General features: G+C 39.0%; 1 long non-coding RNA gene across 1 annotated transcript; it reads right to left on the bottom strand.

Annotated features, from left to right (window-relative positions):
• Positions 1 to 6,146: 6,146 nt before the first annotated feature.
• Positions 6,147 to 19,826, bottom strand: LOC130584617 (uncharacterized). The gene is made up of 4 exons (XR_008966520.1): positions 18,444 to 19,826; positions 15,225 to 15,298; positions 7,514 to 7,747; positions 6,147 to 6,262 (listed from the first exon to the last, which is right to left on the bottom strand). It is a non-coding gene; the product is annotated as an uncharacterized LOC130584617 (long non-coding RNA).
• Positions 19,827 to 22,776: the final 2,950 nt, after the last annotated feature.

Below are 22,776 nucleotides of genomic sequence, written 5' to 3' on the forward strand. Positions count from 1 at the left end.
CGGTTATCCAAACAGTGAGCCTTGATGAGAAAATTTGGATGGATATTCAAATACCACAGTAGATATAAGAAGAAGTTCATRACAATTAAATTATTTCTCCTCTTCTGTGATAACTTAAGTAGTGTTTACTATTGTCCTACTACACAGGCAAAACTTTTTTTTTTCTACACAGGCAAATCTGGCCAGTTCTAGTCACAGCTGCTGCGACAGAGCTTGAATAAGTGCTGCAARAATTTCTTAGAAGTTCTGAGGAAGGAAAGGTTTGGCCTGACTCATCTCAAGAACCTTTATATCATGAGGGAAGGAGACRTAATTTCTCCAGTAGAAATGACTGAGCTGGGGTGCTATGGTGCTCTATCACATCACAATTTTTGTAAAATAATTCTGGTAACTACAAGTGGTAGAATGTGCTTTATTCTTTCCAAAGATGGTTGCCCAGCATCTTCTTTATTCCTGAAGGTATGTCCTTTCCAGACAATTTATTTCATGGGATTTATTTCCTGCCAAAATTTATTTACGTTTTCTACCCTCCGGAATTTATTTTATTTGACAAACTTCTCCCTGCATCCAAACTCCACTAGGAGACATGGTTTTGGAAGTTGATTCTAGCAGTCTTGGTTGGTATGGTGTCAGGAGACACTGAAATGCTGAGAACCATRGAACAAAAAAAGCTTTGGAAAGATGCCCTGAGGAATGCATCTGATKCAGGTAGCTCGGTGTGCAAAAGGCAGATTGAGATGCAGATTGAGCTCTGGGAGGAACTGAGACAAGAGGCTGTGAACTTCTGGCACTTTGCACAACAAAGAGCACAAAGTTCCATGGCCAGGGGGAAGGGGAGCCTTGGACTGACAAMATTTTAGATAACAAATAGCAACATGATGGGCGGTGCCAGCACGGGGAATGGACASGAGGAGATAAAGCAGGAGCTGAGGWCTCRTGAGAAACAGTGAGGCTTGAGCTTTGCTTGGACTGTGAGGGTRAAAAAGCTGCTGTGGGGTTCCTTTGTTTGAGATCCTCCCCGGAGACAGGAGCTGGACTGYTTCTGTGTCATAGCACAGTGAATAAATTATTCTATGGAATGCGGCATCGGAGACTGCCCCAGGACCCTGGTCAGACTGAGAGAGGGGTGAGCAGGGACCAGGCTCCAAGTGGGTYATTGGAGCCACCCACTGCGACAGGRTTTCRGTGCCAGYAGTGACRATCTCTGCTGCTGGGAGTGTGACTGCCAGAGTCTCGTGAATGGTCAGACTGAGAAATCTTTAGAGGTGTCTGGAAAGCCCCTGAGACATTTGAGTTCCTGTTTTGGAAAATTCACCTCAGTATATCACAATATACTAATTATGCAACTAAACATACTCTTTTAAATTTGTTAAGCACCTATAAATTCATTAGATGGAGATGTGCCATGTGTCATCATGGTATCTCATATACATCTGGAARGACACTTTTATAACCAGCTCAGGCTCTGCTGCTTGAGTCTTCTTCAGGTACATCCTCAGTGCTACAAAGAAGGGTTGTGTTGCTGTTGCTCATCTTCTCTACGTACCCACTTCTCAGAAAGAAAATAAGTGGGTTATGATTACTTCATCTTCAAAAATTAGAACAGYCTGTAAGCTGAGTATGTTTCAGATGTCTTAATCTATTTTCTGTTGCTCCATTCTGCATGTGCACCCACTAGAAACACTRATGTACAACATCAGATTTCTGAAAATAAATTTCCATTTCAAATTATATTCTGGTTCTTGTTACAGAAAATTAAAAACATTAGCATCTTTGCATTTGGACTTACAAAACTKCAATACAAGAAGTATTCTGGATTTTAACTTCTCAGATTTTTAGGAAGAAAATCTGAACTTGATAATTTCAACCCACCATAACTTTTCCATAAGAAAACTAAGCTTAAAAATGACAGAGAAAGCAGCAGCAGGTAGGTTTCCAGGCAAGGCTGATGTAATRAGTAATGGTTCCATATTCACAGATGGTATTTCCTCTTTGGCTCATTGCCAAATGAAGGTGAMGAGCAATCTCCCATGGTGTGTGAGACTCATGTCTTCAGTTCCCCCTCCTGGTCACTGACTGAAGGAGGCTTTTGGGATATGGGAGTCCTGGAGACACCATCATGTGCTATCCTGTCAATAGTATAGCCACACTTTCCTTTCTCTGTACTTACCATGCTCCCTGTACAATGGGATGGGATGACCTTCCCGGTGTTATTCTGTATATTTATGTGCCTCCAGTGTGTTCTCTCCGTCACCTCACAGATTGAAAATGTTGCCTTTAAACAACGGCTACATGAACGAAGTTTCTTGGGCAGCAGACATCTGGATGCAGTTTTCCTCCTCAACTCTCATGCATGGAACTACCCCTCTGGGACAGGAATAAACATGACAGACAAAAACAATAAATTCAGTTCAGAATTAAGCTTACATAGACCGCATTCCTCATTTCCCCAGCTGAAATAAATAAATGAACAAACATAAATAAATGAATTGCACATGGATACTGTGTGAGTTTTAATTTCAAGAAAATTAATGATAATGCAGTGAAATATTTACAACAAGCCCCTTGATCCAGGGTCCTGACATGGCTTATCTGTCATGAATCTCCAAGAACCCAGGAGAGAATACAAATAAATCAATTGAAATTTGAATATATATATATATATATATATAATTTGTCCTGTGCCTACTTAAATACCTTTTTGCAGAAAAATTTACATTAGCAAGCTCCTTTGAGACTTTTTCTCACTTCTCTTGTGTCAGAGCTTGTTTTCTTAGATTTTTCCTTAGGACACAAACACCTGTTTTGTGGTGCACCTGTTGCTGACTCGGGTGAAATGATCCCTTACTCTGAATATGAGCTTACCACTGCAAAAGACAAGATGGAAAACGTGGCAMCACTTTTCCACCTTGTGTTGAGGGGTATTTCTAATCTTAACAAACATTGTAATATGTCACTACATAATTTAGCCAGATGTTATGTCCCTTGGTTAACCAGTACCAAGGCAATCTGCTATTCTGAAAGATTAAACTTCTGGGTTTCTTTCTGCAATACAGAACCTCTTTTCACCAGAAATTTATTTGGTATCAACTAGGAAATAGTAGATTTGGCTCTGTATGTTTTGTACTGATCTTTCTTAAAGAATATAYATAAACATATTTTATTTATATGAACTACTAATTCTGTAGCCTTGTAAAAGTGCTTTTCTATCACATATCCTTTCCTATATTATGACTGCCCACACAATTCACTGAAAAGGTGGTGACTAACTCACTGTACACTCMCTGTGTTTTGAACAAGACTAATGCACACACAATTTTATTGTCCCTGATGATGCCTTTCATATTTCACCTCTTCCACATAATGGCTTTTATTTGTGGCAATGACATTCTAATGGTTTTCATGTTATTATAAAGACATTCGGAGGTGTTAACTGTGAAAGGAGTTATTCAACAGGAATAGCAGGAACTCACATTTAGGTTTTCTCATCTTGGGGGTATGAGTTTCCAGTTCTTTACTTCTCTGTGTTTGGTCTTTTCCTTTCATTGTGCTCTCTTGAAGAACACATGAGGATTTTGCTGGGGTCTAGACAGGTGGAATCCTTTCCAATTTCACTTTAATGTAAAAAATAGCCTGAAAAGGCTCCTGATCTCAATAGTTTCTTCTCTCTTCAACAGTGACAGACAGGATGAATCTCTTTTGAACCTGGTTCATCACAACCATAAATTTCACATAGAGCTGTTCATGTCTCCAAGCCCAGRGTATGAAGTCCCTGCACTATGCTTCAGCAGGTCTTTCTTCTTTTTTGRGATCCCCTTTTATTTCTTAAACACATCAGGATTTTGGTTTTGATGTTTAATGGCTCATCTATATTCAAAACCATCTCAGAATATCTATTGTATAATAGCTGTTATCTACAAGGTTTTCACTTGGTTCCCTCCATTCTTATTTCTGTTTTCTTGCACTTAAAGGCATTGATATAAAGACATAGAAGCTAAAACCATCCCATGCAAGCAATGTCTATTGCACCACTTAATAAATCCCTCCTCAGAGGGAAGAATATAGGCTTCTGTGGAAAATATGGAGGACTGTCTTAAACTGATCATGATAGTGAGTTTAAATAGGCTTCCAGACGTCATATGGARCAGCAGAAACACATTCTTCTCCTGCTTTTGCAACCTTTTGTATGCTGGGAAACCTTCAGCAGAGTGATTGGAGCATACTGCTAAAGCTTGAATGGCCACAGTCCTACTCATTCCTCCTGCACAAGTATTCATGCAGCCATGCAGCAAAGCCAATTGTGGAGCTAGGCGACAGGAAGAAATGTGTAAAACAGTTATTTTTGATCTGCACAAGTTCCTTATTTAGCTAACCTTGTAGCCAGGCAGACAACTGTGCTGGAGCAAGAGAGTGGGTGAAAGTCGTGGGTAGCTGAGAGTGGGACTGATTCTTCTGACAGAAGGAGTGGCTTACAGCAGCCAAAAATATTAACTGAACAGCAACATTAATTGAATGAAATGATTCAGCCCTCTTTGGAAGAGCTTTCAGCTGAATTACAGACAAGTGTTTGATATAAAATTATTGTGGGCATTGAGCAGGAATATTGAAGAAATAATCGTTGTAAAATGAGTTGATAAAGCACGTATTCCCTATGCAAACAGTTCTTGAGTCAGGGCTGAAGAGATTTCCTGTTAAAAGATTTAGTGATTTTTCACAAGTGTCACTCAAATGGGTTGTTACAGCTCTTCAGAATAGATTGAATTTCCACTGAGAGATTTCTGCTGTTTATGGAAGGAATTTAAAATTTACTGACTCTATTCATCTCCTAATTGTCTTGGTTCTAATTCAATGTTTCACCACTCCACTGAAATATCCCCAGAATACTGTATATCCCAGCACTTATTCTCTTAATCTCTTATTCATTTATTCCAACAATAGCTGGAATCAAGTATCAGCATTAAAATCAACCAAGCTTTTATAAAAAATATTGTCCACTGAATATGGAAACTTAAAAGCCAAACCTTTTTCCTTCTTTGGAGTTCAGCTGTTTAACCTCCTATCCAGTGCTGTTACACTTTTCTTCTCTATTCTTCTTTTAACCAGGCAAACAACAGCCAAGTAAAGGATGGATCTTCACACTTTTTCCTGAATGACTCCACTAATAAATGCCAAATAAGAATGCACACAGAGTTTATAAGAAGATAAAAGAAAAAATTATCTTTCACTAGCTGCAGGGTCACCATAAATATACACAGATTTAACTGCATTTGTACATTAATCACAGTCAAATTCAGCTTAGTTCCTCTTAGGTTTATTAAGTCTGTAAGACTTATAAGAATAAGTAGTAGAGGACCTGGTTACAGGCAAGCTCAAAGCTCATTTTATTACTAGAGGAGGGTATCCAATTAGAATTTTAATCTAGTTTTACTTACGTTCTTTGATTGCTTAGGTTTAGTTGATTCTTTTGTCTGTTCCTGACCTTTTCAGCTTGAAGGTATGTCTTAGTGAATGCCTAGTATGTCTCATGTACATTTTCTAAGATGCAATTTTCTGTAACTTATTGATGATTAATTCCTCAACACATATTTAAGATTCCAAACTGCCTCCCAGTGGTCAGGGGGAAAAATCATTTTAGGAACTGCAAACAAATCCTTGTAATAGTCTATTCGTATTTCCCTAACAAATAGCTATTTCAAAATAAAAATTGAGTACTTCTAGGGTAAATATGGACTGTAGCAAAGGCTGTAAATAGCTCCTGTGTAGAGATTTCAATAATCCTAAAATTCATCTTTTTAAAACTTGGTCTATTTAAATCTAGTACAACATCAATAATTATATGCTTCCATCATTGCCAGATTTTGTATGTATGGTTCATTTACTTAACCTCAGTAAGTACAATTATATAATTTCCATGGCTGCACATTCTTCTTGTGCTTTTTTTTTTTTTTGTAGCCATACATTGCTGTATAATTTCTAACCACTTTTTCCATATCCTAAATTGCTAATTTGCTTTTTTTAATTCTCATTTGCAATTTTTCTATTAATTTGTAAACAACTTCTTTGAAGCAACATTTTTAGGCTGTTAGCTAAGCACTCATAAATGCTGGAGTTCAATTTGAAGACCGAATTTACAAAAATAATCCTTACTTGTGCATCTTCAGACTTGTGTAGGATCTGTTCCAGGAATCCCCTGCCAATGATCTCATATGTGGTTTGTGTCTCTTCCTTGGGATATTTGAAGACATGCAGTGCAGCTGAATGTCTTCAGAGGAAGAACAGAGGAAAAAAGTTTTAGATTTCACTCACAAATTGAACTTTTCAGGTGCATTCACTGATTACCATACATCAGCAAGCAAAACTGAGCCACAGGAATGTGGACGGGGATATGTAGGACCAGACACTCAAGTGGTAAATGCCTGCACTCTGCAGCATTTCTCATTGCCTACTAAACAGAAAAGTAAGTGGAATACAATGTAGAGGAAGACATCGAGTTGAATGGGAATCTTCTTCCAAGCAATTTTATCAGTAAAGTGACCTCTCTGAGACACTGGATTATGTTTTCATCTGTAAAATCACAGGGAGACATATTAAACTAAATACATACTAGGCTGTTTATTCTTTTTTTGCAGTCTTTTATCTTTAAAACGTGAACTGCACTGGATCCTCRGAAAGTAAAAAACCCAAACAAAGTGTGGCTCAAAGCCAGGTTGGAGAATGACAAGGAAAGAAGAGAGAGAGATCTATAAACTTAGGGAAAACTTTTTCCAAACGAGATCATACAACTGTGAGTATAACTTCACATTCCATTTGAATCCTTTTTACATGTGTTTTGAGCACAGTTCTTAGTGCAAAACAATTTTCTTTTTTCTCCAATACTGCATACCAACATGATACACAGCCTCCAGTGTCTAAATACTCCAGGGAACAGTTAGAACAATTCAGTGACTGCTGGTTCTGAGTAACAGTTTTAATTGTTTTCAAATATTGTACTTGGGTTTTTATTCAACTTCTYAGTTATATTTTGTGGACATGGGGGAATGGAACAGTTGCATAAATACCAAACACATTTTTTCCACCACAGCTCTACCGGACCCCTAATTTTTTATTACTATGAAACATCCACATTGGGAACTGAATCAAAAAGGAGTTTGTTTTGTAGGAAGATAACAAACCCCTTTTTCTTCTATTGCTTTATTAGACAAATATAYTTAAACCATTGTAATTGGTCCATGTGAAGGGAGGCTTTCTTTACTAAAGAAAGTAAAGAAAAAAGAAAGACCTGTCCTTTATCACARCAAGGGCAGATGCAGCCTTCTGCAGTCATAACAAGGAGAGGCACTTCAAGATGAAAATTGGGTGTTTTTCCTTCTCGCAAGATAAGTAGATGAAGACATGGCCTTGGGTMTTTTGTCAGACAGAAGCAGAACTTGAGCTGGAGCAGGGGGTTGGCAGTGCCATCACAGCTGCTGTCCCTCATTGCTCCCTGGTGGCTCTCAGGTGCCACCCCACCCACCTGCAGCTTTCTGCAAATCCTTCTTCAGCCTTTGGGGGTTTGGCAGGAAAGATATCCAGTGACAGAAAAACGCTTCCTGCCAGTCAAGTGCTTTCTGAAGGAGCATCCTCTCTTCRGCAGTGAGTTTACACACAGGAGCTTGAACTGAGACAACACCATTCCCATCACCAGGAGGTCGTGCTGATCCATGAAGGAGTTAGTCTCCTTTCTTCAGATGTGACTGACTTATGGGACCTGTGATTAAACAGCAAAGGACAAAATACACTGGCTGTCACCTTGGATGGCAAGGAGASTCGTGCATCACAAACTCATATTCCAGCATCCACAAAGAGAGTCTTTAGGTCAACTGCACTGTCCTGAATTATAAGAACAGTGTATGGGACAAACAATCATGTGCCAACTCTCTTGAATTTTTCCAGCCTCCCTCGGTCAGTCTTTTAACACTGGAAATTATGACCCTCCCCTAAGAGACAGTAGAGGAGACCTGACTGTGAGTCTCACGGCCTGACACGTGCCTGTGCTTCCTGATGGCAGGAGACAGGATTGTTCCCATCCTGTAGCCACAGCCAGCACTTCATGCTGTTGATTCCTCTAGTTCTGAGGATGAGGAAGGGCTCTTTCTTGGCCAGGCTAAACGTACCTGTGGGGTTGAGTGGGGCTGGGCAGAAGAGAATCTGTCTGTATGTTATTGCTCCTTTATAGAATGTGACCTGGAACACTGGGCAACAYTAGCAGGGAAAGAAAAAGACTACAATCTTGTCAACTCCTGAAATCCACTGTCAGCCCTGGTAATTACTCTGAGGTAAACRTTTTCTACCTTGCAGAAGCATCACATGAGAAAAGACTGCTCCCAGCAAATCCAGAATTGAATAATCCCTTTTTTATTTTTCTTTATAGAGTGCATGTTCAAAATTAAAACTCTACCACTTAACTATGTAGACTAATTTTGTGAAGTCCTGTCTCTGTGTATTTCTGTGGTGTTTTCTTTGGGTTTGTTGTAGTACAGGGCACACTCTGTATGCAGTTCAGTTTGCCAGAGCAGTAGCTCTCTAGAACTCRTAAAGCTTGGATGGAGGATGACTGGGTAGCAAGGCGTAAATCATTCTTCCTGTTAATTGCTCTATCTCAACATTTCATCTAAAGCTTTAGGACCACTGTCCCTGCAGGAGGACATTCTCCATGCTGAGGAGGGGCTAGAAGAACAGCAGAGTGTTCCAGCAGCATGTTCAGCAACTGCTTTCTATTATGCAAGAGTTTAAAGGAATGTGAACAGTCGGCCGAAATCCTCCTCATGTGACCAAGATCACAGGAACAACCCGGAGCCAAATGAACAACTGAGCTCTTATGTGCTAGTACAAAGACCCAGCTAGAAAAGCATGGTGGAAGTCTAGTTTCAAAAACGGTGAATAGGATTTTAATCTCAGCAGGTTGCTCAGCTGGCTGCTTTTCAACTATGGAACAATATTTTAATTAAATTTCTACCTCACCATCTTTAGCACATTTTCCCTTTTCACTCAATATTTTTCATGAGAYCCTTGAAAATTCATCTCTTTTACTTCTGTGAGCTTTAAAAAGCAGAGGGGGAAAAAAAGCCTATCTGCCCTATGAAATTTGTGATTGTTGGTTGTATGTGAGTGCTATGATTTTGTATTGTAAGGTTAGGATAAGAATGGGTCTCATATACAACAAAACAGACGGGTATGTCAGCTGAATCATCACAAAAATAAAAATCATAGCCATCGCCTGCAATGCAGAGATTTTGGAAAGGCTAAGGGCATAATTATAGCTTCATAGAGAAGGGTCCAGATATAAACCATGTGGCAGTATTTTAAAGGTGAATAATTTCTGTTTCTTTTGTGGAAAAGCAGTTGTCTCCTGTTTCAGGTTCTCTTAGTTTTTCACCCTCAAATTGATAAGGACAGACATTTCAGTCATCTGTTTCTGTGCATTAAGGTATGTCTTCCTTTTGGATATAAACAGGTTGTTGTATACTATCWGGTGTCAAGGCAAATCACTACTGTTTTAAATCTGGCCTTGAAAATAAATGGTGTGTGATGTATCCCTATTAATTGAAAATGTATTTTAGAAGACAATTTTCAAAGTTTGTAATGGGGAATTTGTTTATTACATGTTTGTTACTTGTCCTAAAKATGGAAGTCTTGTTTATGAATCAAACATTTTGATTTTTCTTTTAAGAAAACAAAATTTTAATGTGTGTATTTTATGCTAGCATTTATTTGCATGTATATATATTATGCAATATAATATATAATTTTATACTTAACCATGGTAGATATGCAAAAATAGAACAAACCTCTTCTGTGTTGGGGACACTACAGATTTAAACTACACCTAATAGTCTGAGGATCATAAGGATCTGAGGAGGTTATATCTGTATGTTCTCTTCTACGAAGTGCGTAATTGCAGCGTAATAACAGCCCCCCTTGGAGAATTAAAAGCTTGTTTCTGATACCCCCACCATCTGGTCAGGAATAATGAGCAAAAATGGTAAGTGGTATACTTAAATGTTAGATAAAGTGCTTACAAATTCTTAAAGCAAAAAGTACCATTTCCAAGGAAAATATTCAAAAGTTCTYAGCACTTTGCAGTTTGTTGCAACCAAAATGACACTTTTCTCTAAGCCATGGAAAAATTGCATTTCTCTTCACTTGCAAGCAGAAAGGAGTTCCTGAACTTGGCAAGCAACAGATATCAGCACGGATAGCAAGGAGGTTTCTTGGGCAGTGATAGAACAGAGTAAACTGGAAACAGGAAGATCAAATCTCCAAAAGTGCCTTTTGCTGCTGGCTGCCTGCCTTTGGAATTCAGATTTTATCTGTCCTCAGACTGTGCTRTGTTCAACAAGGCAGAAACAAAACACAAAAGAGGAGAGGACTACAGTTCAAAGAAATCAAATAATAGATAGTTAAAATAAGTTTGTAAATGGTATCTTGTCAATATCTGGTCAGAAAGAGTAAATTATTTAGTCTGTTTTAGGAAAAGGATCATACCTTACTCTGGGATGGTAAAATGAGTTCAAATCTCTTGTCAGCAACTGATTACAAAATAGTAAAATATAATCCTAACAGCATAGTAACTAACCAGCTATTCAGAGAACTGCTTACCTTTCTTTAAAAATTGCTCTGTAAAAACAGTGTAAGTGGTGAGATTAGACTGTAGAAAATCTTATTACAGGGTCGCTTTTCTCTGGCAAACATGGGTTTTAGATAAAACATCGCTCTTTTTGTGTGTAAAAGTGTATTCATTTTTGGACCGAGCAGGCCAGAAGGCTGCCCTCCCAAGTATGAGTCAGACCACAGCAATCTTAAAACTTACTGTAGGTTCAAAGAGGAAAAGTTTCAGATTACTCTGATTTTCAGATACTTGTTTATGCTACATATAAAGGTTATTTTAAAATTTAACTACCCWTTGTAATGTGTTTTTTTWAATTATTATTATTGTTCCCTCAGATGAAGTATAATGGTTGATGAAAACTGAAGGCTAGCTGATGTGTAGGGCTCCTCTTTAATCTGGCTTGGTGACCAGTCARTTTTGCCTCAGCTCTATACTATCACATTGATCATTTCTTCTTTCTAGTCTTGTGAGTTTGGTCAGCCTGATGATTCAGAAATTAGCAAACACACACACATGCTTCACCTCCTTTCTCACTGTGAATGTTTTTTTGTAAGCTTCCTGCTTCCAGCCACGCAATAGGATTTTAAGCATCTGCTCACGGCTATGAAAAAGTGATTTTTTTTACATCAGAAAAATTAACTAGGAATGGGAGGGGGTTTGTGTTTTGAATCTTATAGCTAAAAGTATTCTCACTACCATGTAAATAAGCAGTATGTCTCAGTAGCTTGATTTAACCTCAATTAGCTACAGAAAGGCAGGTACACCAGCATCTTTTTATTGTGCATTGCAGTGGCTGCTTTCATGGCAGTAAAAGCTTTTAAAAATTAATTTGCAGTATCAAACTATTTTGTTCCCAGCAAGTAAGTGCATTCATAGCTAGGCTRCTTCTGTTTTTTATAGAAAACTTGTTTTTCTAATATGCCTAACCTGCACTGTAGTTGGCTTCTTATCATGCTGGAAGGGCTGTGGTCCACTGGTGCTAGCGACAATAACAGAATAGGGCTATGTGAGACAATGTGATAAAAACAGCTTAATAATTGAAATAAAATAAAATTGAATTATGCCCAGACTGTCTCCCAGAAGAAATCAGCACCTCCAGCCAGCTCCCAGGTCTGGGCCAGCCTCCCATCCAACTCTCACTCCCCCTACTCCACAGGACAGGTGAACAAATACCAAGAGAAACACCATGCACTGAGACAAGGACTGGGAGACCAGTCATCAGTTACCAGCATGGCCAAAACGGAGAAAATTAATTTATTGCCAATTAAGAGTAGAAGGAAATAATAAACAAAACTAAAACCACTTTCCTCCACCTCCCTCTTCTTTTGGAGCTTATCTTCTTTCYTGACTCCTCTACTACTACACACACACAAAAACCATGTAGAGAATGAGGAACAGAGGCTGTGGTCTTGCTCATTACTCTTCATCTCTGCCACTTCTTCCTCATCATCCTCGTATCTGCTACAACAAGAGGTCCCTTCTACAGGGTACAGTCCTTCACAAACTGCTCTGAGGCAGGTCAAAAACTGGTGAAAGGGATATTCCACACCACAGAACATCACGCCCAGTGTATGGGGGCAGCTGCTAATTTCTTCTGGGGAACAGTCTGGGCATAATTAAATTTCTTTTAGTTTCAACTATTAAACTGTCTTCATCCCAACCCATGAGTTTTAGACTTTTCTTGTACTCATTTGTCCCCTCCACGCCACAGAGAGTGGTGCAAGGGAGGGGCAGGTGAGGAAACAGCTGCGTACTATGAGCTGCTGGCAAGGTTAGACTGTGATGGCTGTCCCCCAAGATCTGCAGCATCAATATCTGCTCCTTTCAGGGGAGAACCTGCACCGCCACCATCCTTACTGCCTTTATGGGAGCAACTGCACTGCCACCGTCCTTACTGCCTTTAGGGGAACAACTGCAATGCCACCATCCTTACTGCCTTTAGGGGAACAGCTGCACTGCCACCATGCTTACTGCCTTTATGGGAGCAACTCCACTGCCACCATACTTACTGCCTTTAGGGGAACAACTGCACTGCCACCATCCTCTGCTGCCTTTAGGGGAACAATTGCACTGCCACCATCCTTACTGCCTTTAGGGGAGCAACTGCACTGCCACCATCCTCTACTGCCTTTAGGGGAACAATTGCACTGCCACCATCCTTACTGCCTTTAGGGGAGCAACTGCTCCACCACTATCCTTACTGCCTTTAGGGGAACAACTGCACCGCCACTATCCTTACTGCCTTTAGGGGAACAACCTGCTCCACCACCATCTTCCCCGCGGGCTGCGGCGCCTGAAGCGCCTCCTGCCCTCGTTCTTCACTGACTTTGATGTCTGCAGTCTACGTTTTTCTCACTCCTGTCACAGCTGCTGTATAAGGTTTTTAACTCAGTAAATGAAAGTGTTGTCACGGAGGTGCCACCAGTGCTGCCGACTGGTCAGCTTAGGGCAGCTGTGGGTCTGTTTTGGAGACAGCCTGTGCTTGTTCTGCCCATCACCGGGGCAGCTCCTGCTCTTTAGGATCATTCCTGCAGTCACCCTGCTGCCAGTACCTTGCCACACAAACCCGATACAGACCAACTATTCCGGCTTTAGCCACAGAGACCACCAGGTGCCACCAAAGTCACTCGAGGAAAGTTCACGAAAGTTATCAGAATCGCTAAGGAGTTTAACTTCCTACATAAGAAGTACTAGCATGTTTCTTAATGATAATGATGCATGGCCTTGAAAMAGCAATCACCAGAGAGATGTTCACAACTTCTTAAGGCAAAAATAATAAAAATCAACATTAATGCATGACAAGGGAGTTGGCCTGATACTTRAAATCAGTATTTTTTACCCAAATGATTACATACAGTATACCAGCTTTGTGAMACTCCCCCAGATTTATCTTTCCTTTTTATTTTCTTTCTTGCACTGGGCTGTACAGGAGATCAATACATCAGGCCTCTTTCAGTCTTCAAAACAAAACTGTGCTAAACTGACACTGACTAACAATACACATTGTCAATGGCTAGCTTTTATTTGCTCTCCATCAATACCATTGTTTTTTCAAAACCAATTCTTCATAATCTTGCCTGAAATTAGCTGTAAAGGAGGAGTTGATGCCATGCTGATAGTGCTGATGGCTAAACTTCTCCACTGTGTTAGTAACYAAGGTCCAGCTGCTCTGGCTTGGAAGCCTTTGATGAAGAGGAGAGAAGCTGAAATCAAAAGRGGGTATGTTCCATCCTTATTTCAATGCCTTTGGTCGTGTTGTGCTTCTTGATCCTTCCAACACAATAAYAAAAATACGGGGAATCTCATCTTCACCTGGGATTGTTTATCTGATTTCAGGGGCAGGGTCTCACCAGCCAGCTTTCCTCTTTATTCTACAGATTTTTCCTGTTTTCCCTGTGTTYTGTGATCACGATCCTCATCGCCCAGGTTTTCTACCTGAACTACTGTACAGGTGTATTCCTGCACCTTGGCTGTGCCGCACTATCACAAGTCTCCTTGTAGCTTAGTATTATTTATACATTGATGCTTCATGGCATTTACAAGATGCTTACAGGTCAGTACTAGTCAAGGCATCAACAGTGTTAGTAAAAGTCTACGTGTTGCTATAATTTACCATATTTTGATGTGTTTATGWCCAAGTTCAAGGCATGCAAATACTAATTACATTCTTTTTAATGTAATTCTACTTTATAGGAAGCAACAGCCTTCTGCTTTTGATACAATTTATTTCATATTAAAGATTCAGCTTCTTTGCACTCAAAATTCAACAAAGACAAAACAACTGCTGATTTCCACATGAATTTAACTCCCAAAGATAATGAAGCCTTGAACATAGGAGTTTACCAGAGAAATGCTGCCAAGAACTTGCACTCTAACTGTTAATTASGGATATTCAACCACAACGGCATCATTTTGTTATGTTGAAGCCCTTGCTCATGCCTCAAGGCCATCCTAAGCTGCAGCATCTGATTTACATGCAGTTATTATCATGCAGTGTAAAGGAATGTAAACGGCAGACCCAAGCGGCGTAAGGCAGGATCCTGTTTCTGTCTACACCGCCACAGTCTCCAGCAACTATTTTTCAATTCCCTTTATTTTTAAATATGATTTGTATTCACTTGAGTTCCACAATGCTTGTTATTTTAACAGCACCTTGACTACTCTCTGTGATCACCAGGACATTTAAACACAAAGTATTTTACTGRAAGTGGTTTCATACCATCTATTAGTAATGTGATATTCATTCAGCTTTCAGATTTCCTTGAAATTTCCACTAACTATTGGGATGTATGGGAGACCGATTAGCTTCAGAGTTTCCACCATTACAATTGATCTGACTGCCAAACATGAAAGTCTTATTCACTTACATATTTATTTRTTTGTGTATTCCCATAGCCAGCATCTTGCCTTGAAACTGGAAGTTCTTGGCAATTGCTTTGTTGTACATTTCATAGTAGGCAGAGCATGTAATTTTGTGCATCTGTTTATCAACTGCATCTGATATTCCAAAAGAGCTGCATTTTTTACTGAGAGCAAACAGCCTCTCTTACTAAAGCATTATCGTAGAATCACTGACCACAGTGAGTTGGAAGGGGCCCACAAGGATCATCAAGTCCAGCTCCTGGCCGAAGAGTCACACTGTCCCCAAAACTGCAAGAAAAACARAAACTCTTCAACAATATCTTTTCAGTGTTAAAGAATTTAGGCATTACTTTATTCTAGACAGGATGTTATTCTGCCCAGGATGTGCAATAAAAATTATTTAATCCACACAKGCCCGGGTTTTGCAGAGTCATTCCATCTCACGGGGTCCTTTATCTGATTTTTCACATAATTATACATACAATACACAGACAAATTCTCATTCATTGGTTCCAAATTACACCATTGTTAGTATTCCATCTCAGTTATTTATCCCTTCCCCCTCGATGCTAATGCTTTAGCTCTCTTATCAATCTTCTCCCAGATCAGGTGACAGCTCCAGGGGGTAATGTTCACTAATGTTCCCTTATCTCCTGTGTATCTTCTGGCTACTCCCAACCTGTTGATRTTAAGATCGTCACACCTTGCCCAGGCTTGAGCCTTTTGAAGAGAAACTTCAATTTCCCTCCCCCTGGGCAGAGGTGAACAAACCCCTGACTAAAGTTACATAAAAAATGCTCCATGTTGTATCATTTCCAAAAACACCATGGGTCTGACAAGCTTTGTCCAAGTACTTTTTGAACTGTGACAGGCTGGTGCTGTGACCATTTCTCCGAGGAGGCCGTGATGGTTGACATCTAACACCATAAGCCTCGAGATGACTGGGAAAGTCCGTGGTCCATCGGTGAACAAACGGCAGGCAGGTCAGGTTCACAGATTTTCAATAAATGTGGTTGCACCAGGCTGGTGGTCGGTCACTGTGGGGCTCTGCAGGGCTCAAGTTTAGGGTCTGTGCTTTTCRGTGTTTTTATAAATAGTTTGGATGCACAAGCCAAACGTACCTGAGTAAATTTGAGAGTGATACTAAATTAGGAGGAGCCACGGACTTCCTCCAGGGCAGAGAGGCTGTGCAGAGAGATCTGGAGARCAATCTTACAGATTGTTCAAATTTAAACCCTGGAACACTAACACTTCTTTCTAAACTCAATGTCGGTTTTGAAAAACAAGGACGTGACTTGACTCTTGCCAATTTAAGCCCCCCCTTAAATTTGGTTTCAAGTTTATCACTGTTGCAACCAGCRATGTTTCAGAAAGGACATCAGTCTGATGAACCACACCTCCACATTTAAACATRTTTCTGTTTCTATCTACCCACCAAGAGCTTCACTACATAAAGATTGAGAAAACTACTCCAGATGAAAACAGCCACAAAAAAATGCAAGTGGCAAATCTTTTGAACTGAGAGCATTAATTTTATCAAGTAATCTGTTTCTCAGCCAAAGATCTGTTGTTTCTCAAATAACTCTTCAATGCTGAGAAACATAGTGAATAACTGAAATTTCATTGCAATTTGAAATTTTTCATTTCAAATTGAATAATTGTCATTTCACAACACTCAAATACTATGCATCCATCCATCTCTCTTGTGAATTTTGTCCCTACATCAAGTCAGAGGGTTACAGAAAGAGCTGGATGAGTTTTTTTTCAGAAGATATTTCTCAAATAAATGAAATTATTTCCAGCTGAAATATTTTTTTCTCATAGGAAAAAAAGAGATCACCTGAGGTGATTCCATGACTATTTCCATRATTATCCATGGAAAATACACTTATCAATGAGTCCGTATGCTCTTTTACATGCTCATCTGTCAGCCTTGTTATCCCAAACAGATTTTGGATCTGCTGGCTTATTCAAGTTAGTTTATTATTTAAATTTTAAAAACTACATTTTTAAAGATTTTGTGAAAACAATGATTGAAAACAGCAGAGGCAGCAGAAAAAATTTTGCTAGTACTCCTTGACCCAGATAAGTCTCCAGAGTCCTTCATGATAAAGAAAAATAATCTCAATGACTCAACTTTCCTCCTGTTCTGACAAGGAAATTCAGTCAGCGCTCCTGATTATCTGCATGTGCAAATAAAAGCTACACATGCATTCATCAGATGCAATTCTTCTAAGCAGTGAAAAAAYAGCTGCATTTTTTATATTGTTGGGTTGTTTTGGTTTGTTTTTGTGTTGTTTTGGTTTTTTTTATTTTTTTATTTAAGCTGATTTTCATTTCTGGAAGAAAAAAAGATCAAGTTTTTCCCTTTTTTTTAAATAAATAGAAAAATGTTGAAGCATAGGATGTAAAAGACTATGGGTTTGTTTCTAATGTTTTTATAAAAATGTTTTTGAAGTAGATAGTTTTTATTTCTACTTTCATAACTGTACTTGGAGATCTTATTTCTGTATTCCTCATGAATACTGAGACTTATAATGAGCTTATGATTCTGCCAGTTAACAAGGGGCCTTAATACAGTCAACATAAAGATTAATTTAGTTCTCACAGGATTAATTAAGCTGATTTGAAGGAGCAGAAAATTTTGTTTTGTTTAACTTAGATTGCTAAAATGAGGCTGATAATTTAAATAAGGATTCTCCTCACTCTTTAATTAGTTTATTTTTTTATGAAAGGAAAAAYAACAAAAAAATTACAGATGAGGGAAAAATGTGGTTCAGAACCACAGTCTCTTTGACAAATAGTGAAGAGTTAACATTATGAATATATATGAAATCAGTACAGTGAAGTACCACCAGTTATGTGTCATGAATTTATGCAGTAGTTTTTTATCACTCTAAGTTCCATTCCTCCTGATTCAGCAGCCTACTGATTTATTTTTTTTTTTTTTTTTTTTGGGTCAAACATTTTGGTTGAAATAAAAGCACAAAGAGAGAACAACAAATGGAGAACAAAATGGGGAACAAAACAAAAGCAAACTATAGCATGGAAAGAGAGATATGGCAAAGGTTTCTACAGGTGAGACCACAGGAATCAAATTTGGATAAAGTGCCTATTCACTACAAGGAACTTATCACTTTGGCTGTTAAGTCTGCCAAATAATGGCAGACTAACATTGGTAGAATACTTCAATATATGCCTTTGGCTACAAATACTGCTTGAAGCAACTACACTTTTCATAACCTGAACACCCCCAAAATGCTCTCAAAGCACAGTTCTAGGAACCGATTTTTATAAAGTTGTTTATTGTTGGAGTAATTGTTCGGCCTGTGTCTAGTCAAATAGGCTCAGCAGTTTTGATCTCAAGTTAACCCTCCAACCATACCACTGCTCCTCACTATCCCACTGTTCTTTGATAAATGCTCCTCCTTACCTTGTCCTGCTTGTTGTACTTTGGTTGCTCAGACTCCTGTGGACTGTGTAGATCCGCAAACCACTCAACATGTCAGGATGTGGGAAAAAAATTAGAGAAATAAATGGGGAGCAGGAAGGGGAAGTTTCTGAGCAGACTGAAAGTTGATTTACCCTTTTTTTTAAAATTTGAGCAAGAAGACTGCAGTATGGAAAAAACCCACCAGATAATATCTGCATTTGCATCTTTGCATTTGTGTAAAATTATGGTTTAAGTTGAAACTACAAGAGATCTCAAACAGAGTTAGTTTCCCATCCCAAAAAATTCAAATCTGTTTCAGAGCTAGAAATATGTAGACACCAAGTTTCATTTGTCACAGAATCAGATGAAATACATCCTTGATGAAAAAGATCTTCAGGAATTATCAGATCAGCCAGTAAGTTTAATAAGGTTTGGTAGAGGAATTCCTCATATTCAGGGAAAGATATTTTTGTTAGTATTTGCAAATAAATAGTTATGTATCAAAGACACCTTACTGTGTCTTCAGCCTTTGACATAATTTCCCCAAGATTTGTGAAAACTGGAATATTTGACACCTCTGTTAGAACGGATCATAGAGAGGTTAGGATTACTGTACAATTTCAGTCTCTGAACAAGTGCCATTTTCTACTTTTTGTATTCATACTGACCTGCTTTGAAATGGATCACATTGTATGTATTGTCTCTCAAAACTTCAATGTACGTGTTTACTCATCTTGAAAATTTGGGCATGTGTCAGTTTCCAAATTCTGCCACCTAGTATACTGCAATGTTCTTGGAAAAAACTTTTGATAGAGATAGTTACTACAGGTTTGTCCTTGCTTTAGGCCCACAGTCCCAGAGTGTGGGCAATGATGGGTCTGATAAATCTCCCATTGATTATGGTGGTGCAGGATGTGGTGCTACCTGAAGATTCCTTTAATTCTGTGAATTTAGTATCAATTTTTTTTTGTCACACATAATTTTGAAACTCTATTTAATCCTTGAACTCTATGACAAACTGCCATAATACTCACGTATTACTTATGCATCAGTAGCTGTCAGCTGTATTTAGCTCTTTTTGCTTCTGTTCACACTGATCCTTACAGTCACTTTTCATCCATGAATTAGAAAATAAAGGGCAGGAATGTATGTGCATTTCCACAGGAGCATGCACTGCTATCACTTTTCCTTGTTTCACAGGAATAACAGGAGACCTTTCCCTGGCTTGGAGTGTGACTAATCAGGGAAGAATTCTCAGGAATTAAGTGGGATTAAGATGGCCTGTCATCTCTCCCCATCCCCCTGCAGAAAATGATCATGAAACAAAACATCCTGTCCCAAAGTCTTTAACCTTCCTTTTCTTGGACATTCCCATCTTAAAAAAAAAAATCCTCCAGATCACCCTACTTGATCACACTCTTTCTCAAGAGATTTAGTTGGTTTGGGACAGAGAGTTAGTACAAAGTGGAGCTATGTAATTTGAAAACCCCAAACTGATATTTATGGGTTCATGGTAATAACTTCACTGTAATCTTTTTCCATCAAAAGCCCAGTTTTCCATACTCTGTTGGATTAAAACTTCATGTTTAGAGCCATGATTTCTGTATTTCATCTAATCTAAAGGCATTTGTTCTGGAACCATTTCCAAATTGCAGTGGTCAGTGTCTTGTCCATGAAAACCTCTTCCCAGGGTCACAGTGACTGAAAGCCCTGTCAGCTGTGGTCAAGATGCAAGGCTCAGTAATGCCCATGAATCAACCAATCTCAAAACAAACCAACCAAMCAAACAAACCACTGGGGTGTACAGGAATTATGCACAATCTCTGGAATCTCAGCTTCCCTGGTGGTCTCCCCTTAGCTCACAGTTCTCTTTCTGAGGCTCACAGATGTGTGCCAGAGAGGCAGAGTGCAGGATTCAGCTCCTTGATTTACGTCTCTTTAGCAAACATTTTTTCTGCCGACTCCCCTGTGGCTGTGTTTTCTTTCCTGGTTTGTTTTTTGGGTGAGTTTTTTTTGGTTTTTTTTTTTCTTTTTTATGGTTGAATTTTTTAATGTAACAAAGAGCAACAGTACATTCACTTAAAAGATCAGAATTAATTAATCAGCAATTAGGCTGACTCACTGAATAAAGCAGCCACAGACTTCACTGAGCAAGTCCTGCATCTAATTTTGAAATGGGCTGTTATGCCTTCAGATGTGTGTTGTCTCATATTTGTTACAGTATTTAATTATATGTCCTGTTAAAACAGCGATTCCTGCATGAACCTTCCTGATACTGACAGCCACTGAAACTCATTACAACGTCACCTCCAAGACAAAAGTGGCACAGCTACAGCCGAGAGAGTCAGTAGCACCACCATGAATTCACTCTTCCTCCTCTCAGAGGTTTCTTTTGTTCTTAGGACTGCAGGATTCCTGCAAAGGCATCTGTTGCTGAATGTTGCTGTCATGCTCTTGCAAAAGTGATGATGTATTTCCTTGTATTTGAGTGACTCATTTTGAAGAGTCATTAAATTTGCACCCTGAAGATGTGCAGGAAGTGGGGAAATAACTGTTGTGTGGAAGTGGTTCTGCCTCTGCCTAATGAGACCACTTTTCAATTAGATGTACCCCTCCAGTCTGCTGGGTGCCTGCAGCCATTATCTCAACTTGTAACTTTACCTTCCAAGACTGCAGTTTTTCCTACTGTTGGTGTAATGAGACACAGCCTTCACTGCTGCTGTGGGTAAAGAGGTCTGTTGATTACTGACGCGACATGCTCACTTTTCCTTGCAGCATTCTCCTCCAAGTGTTCCTGTACACAGCAACTCAGAACAGTAAATACTGGAACAACTTGGTCTGTACCTCTCAATTTTATTCAGTTTCCTCCAGCACCCTATTCCAGTATTTGAGGTATATCAATGTGATAATCTCATACCTCATAAAAATCATATAGTTTTTTGATAGTGCAAAGTGGTCTCTGGGCTACTTTCCAAACGCTGCTGTTCCTTAACTTGCAAAAATCACGACACTTTATAAATGAAAGAGATGAAAAAGTATGTAAATTAGAAATTAAAAATTAACAAATCTATGTATTTATTCAAGGCACAAATAGACTTTCTGAGTTAAGGATGAGGCTTCTTTATTATATAATTTTTACTTCTCTTTAGGTTTTCCCATGTAACTAAAACATGGAACATATAAAGTAGTTTTCCAGCTAACAAATTACTACTACTACTACTATGACCCTCTTATAAATGTACCCAGAAGATAAAAGAAGCATTTAAACAGACTTCTCATGAGTTTGGACAATTCTTTACACACTAATAACTAATTACCCCTATGTAATGCAACCATTTCTAGAATATTAAACTTTTTTTTTTTAATATTAATTAATTTTATATGAGATCATGAACGTGCTGTGTATGTATGCTATTCATCGATGTATGCTCCATTTGGGAAACTCAAGGCTTCTTTTTTTTTTCAAATTTTTTTTTTTTTTTTTTTTTCTCAAGTACCTTTTTCTTTTGTTTCCAGGTTGTGCTGGTGCTCAGGGGACTAAAGGTCCATTCTAACAATGAAGAATCATTAATCCTGTTGACACCCTCGTGGAAAAGTGAGCTGGTTGTTCTCCAGCTGGGAAAATTGGTTTAAAAGATCACACAGCAACCAAGTCACTAGGCAAGCAGTGATGCAGATCAAGTCACCCCAGGCACGCAGCCAGGAGGTGCTGAAGGTGCCAGGCAGAATGAGAGTAGTCTGCTGACCTCAGGTGTGACTCCACAGCACATTCAGGGGGAGCATGACTCAGAGCAGAGGAGTCTACATCTTAGCATGTGTCTCACGAGTAATCTGTGACTGCTCCCAGTATTGTAAGTAAACTGCAATTGGCTTTGTAAAGCTCTGGAAAGACTACTTCAGTCTGTATTCCCACCATACTGCTCAGGGAGTTGGCCAAACTGGAGCTGACACCTGCCTTTCCTCTTTTATGGCCCTCACCTATGGATACCATGACTTCTGTCTCTTAAGCCTTCCTCACTGAGAAAACAGTGGAGGTGGTGTCCTTTTCTCCCTAATACTTCCTAGCTCATCAGGAACTTCTGGGACTGAAGGAAACTGGAGTTGCTCCAGAAAGACAAATTCTTTGCTTTTCCTATGCCAAAGACTAAACAATTTTTAAGGACCACTGAATCATTATGAATACAAACAAATCAATCTTTCTCTGAAGTCTTTATGTCGAAGGATAATGTTGCACTGTCAAAACAATAGCAAATTTTAAAAATAACCTCTTGGAGAAGAAACAGTGCATCTAGGAAGAAAATATGTGTGTTCTGCTCATGCTGTCATCATCCTG

Source organism: Malurus melanocephalus, unplaced genomic scaffold (assembly GCF_030028575.1).
Source record: "Malurus melanocephalus ecotype Western Australia unplaced genomic scaffold, MMel_1.1 scaffold_15, whole genome shotgun sequence".
Taxonomy (NCBI): domain Eukaryota; kingdom Metazoa; phylum Chordata; class Aves; order Passeriformes; family Maluridae; genus Malurus; species Malurus melanocephalus.